General features: G+C 49.3%; 1 protein-coding gene and 1 pseudogene across 1 annotated transcript in view; one reads left to right on the top strand and one right to left on the bottom strand.

Moving 5' to 3' along the window:
- Window positions 1-2,634, top strand: part of ANXA7 (annexin A7) — a 28,938-nt gene that overhangs the window by 2,679 nt on the left and 23,625 nt on the right. The gene's annotated exons all lie outside the window — the stretch shown is intronic.
- Window positions 2,093-2,634, bottom strand: part of LOC107182668 — a 956-nt pseudogene continuing 414 nt past the window's right edge.

Raw genomic sequence — 2,634 nt, 5'->3', positions numbered from 1 at the left:
AGCCCAGCAACCCATTTTTTTGAAATATATTTTATTGATTTTTTACATTGATGTGCCCACAACCAAGGTACATGCCCTTGACCAGAATCGAACTTGGGACTCTTCAGTCCTCAAGCCAACACTCTAGCCACTGAGCCAAACCAGTTAGGGCGCACTTCTTGGACTTGTACTAGTATGTGTACTTCCTTCACCAAGTTAGGGAAGCTTTCTGTCATTTTTTCAAATAGGTTTTCAATTTCTTTTTTAAAAAATTGATTTCAGAGAGGAATGAAGAAGGAGAGAGAGAGACAGAAACATTAATGATGAGAGAGAATCACTGATAGGCTGCCTCTCGCATGCCTCCCATGTGGGATTAAGCCCGCACGTGCCCTGACAGGATTGAACAGTGACCTCCTAGTTCATAGGTTGACACTCAACCACTGAGCCACACCAGTCGGGCTCTCTCTTTTCCTTCCAGCACTACATGTTGTGAACGTTGGTATGCTTAAAGTCCCAGAGGCTCCATACACTATCCTCATTTTTAAAAAATATATATATTTTTATTGATTTCAGAGAGGCAGGGAGAGGGAGAGAGAGATAGAAACATCAATGATGAGAGAGAATCATTGATCGGCTGCCTCCCGCATGTCCCCTACTGGGGATGGAGCCTGGAATCTGCAAATGTGCCCTGACCGGGACTCGAACCTGGGACCCTTCAGTCTGTAGGCCGATGCTCTATCCACTGAGCAAAACTGGCCAGGGCTGTGGGGTTTCTTATATGTTACTTTTATTTTTTAATAAGTTTGAAATTTTTCAAAATCTGAAGTTTATAAAAGTAAAGGCAGGGTTTCATCCAGGTATCTATGACTATATGTTAACTCTTAGCCATTATAACATTGTTTCCCAGAATGTGGTTATATCACTACATAAGAGGATTTCTGTGGCATGTGGGAAGTATTTTAATATTTACATATTCATCTCAATGTTACCTTCTCTCTTTTTTTTCAAACTTCAACAACCTTTTATTACCAAATTCTTGCAGGTTTAACTTTGAGCCCAGCTAACAGCATCTCTAACGGGACCTCGGATGGAGGTTCAGCCCTAATAAAGATGGTCTCTTAAAGGATTAAAAAAATACAAAACATCCACATAGAAATTGAACTGTGACCTCCTGGTTCATAGGTCGACCCTCAACCACTGAGCCACATCGGCCGAGCATATAAGTATTTTTTTAAAAGAGTGAAATCCCCCAGTGTTGCAGAAAATGGTATCCCAAAGTGATTTCAGTCCAGAAAAAAAAAACCCCAGCATTTAGCACTATGCTGCCTTTTCTCCCAGTTCAAGATGCACATGGGAGAAAACCATTTCCCTTCTTAAAAAAACAAAACAAAACCCTTTCTCCTCCTGCTCAACTTCCACTGCTTATTCCTAGAAACACCCAGAGAACAATATAAACAAGGCCCGGCCCACTTCTCTCCTGGCCTGGCCAGTCTGAAGGCTCACAGCAGGGATTGTTCCCCGAGGAATTTTCTCCTCTGCCACGATCAGGAAACTGGCCCCTGATTCCTGGGAACCCGCCAACAAAAATCCCATTTCCTTCCAGGAGGGGCCTCAGGGCTCTAAAGGATCAGAGGGCAGTGGACCTGGCCCATGTGCCAGGGGGTCCTTTCTATATAAAAACACCCGACACCTTATAACCTAACGTTGAACCTACAGGTAAAAGCGAGCAGCAGCTGACCGAGATAGTAAAAAGGTGCTTATCTCCCCATCTTCAGCCATAAAGGAAACAGAGGGGAGGAGATTCCAGAAGGGAATTTGACCTCCTCTCCTTTCCCAAAACTTTGATGTGTCTTCTCAGCCAAAGCCAAGTTCCTGAGACAGACCCGTGGGCACAGGGCACAGAGTCTGCCTGATAGCGCTGCCGCTCCTGGGCAGCCTGGCCTCCTGGGCAGCCTGGCGCATGGCCCCTTTACTGAGCCGTTCTCCCTGGGGTGCATCGTGTGTAAGGATCACTAGGGCTATTATTTTCTCAGTTCACCTTCGTCACAGACAAATACTTCAACAGCAGCTTCTAGAAACTGCCCGGAGGGGAACCCCCACCTCCCTTTCAGGGTCACGGATCCTTCCAGGTGATGGGCTCCTTGCCCGTCGTTTGCAGCAGACCGTTGTTTTTAGAGAAATGTCTGCCCCCAGAGAACCCTCTGTACACGGACAGAAGGCAGGGGTGGGCGGTCTGCAGGATGCGATGGTGCTGCTTCCTGTGGATGGCACTGCCCTTCCTCTGCGCATGGGAGCCCCAGAGCATGAAGACGAGGCCACTGGAGTTCTGATGTAGCCAGGACACACCCGCCTCGGGGAACCGCGCCCAGCCCTTCTCCGTGTGAGACCTGGCCTGATGCGCGGGGACCGAGAGGACAGCGTTGAGTAGAACACCTGGCCTGGCCCGCCCAGGCCCCTCTCCACGGCCAGGACGCACAGCACCGTCCATGTCTGTGGACGGCGCTCCGTGAATGTCTTCCACGCCGGGCGGAGGAGGAGCTGCCGTGCGCTTGACTGGGCCCATGACGGGGACCCCGGCCCAGGGTGACACCTGCACGGCTCCTGTGCTGCACCTTCGGGTGCATGTGGAGACGCCGTGGGGTGGATACACGGCTT

Source organism: Myotis davidii, unplaced genomic scaffold (genome assembly GCF_000327345.1).
Source record: "Myotis davidii unplaced genomic scaffold, ASM32734v1 scaffold134, whole genome shotgun sequence".
Taxonomy (NCBI): Eukaryota; Metazoa; Chordata; class Mammalia; order Chiroptera; family Vespertilionidae; genus Myotis; species Myotis davidii.
Note: the sequence above shows the minus strand (reverse complement) of the source record. Positions and strands in the feature narration are given on the sequence as shown.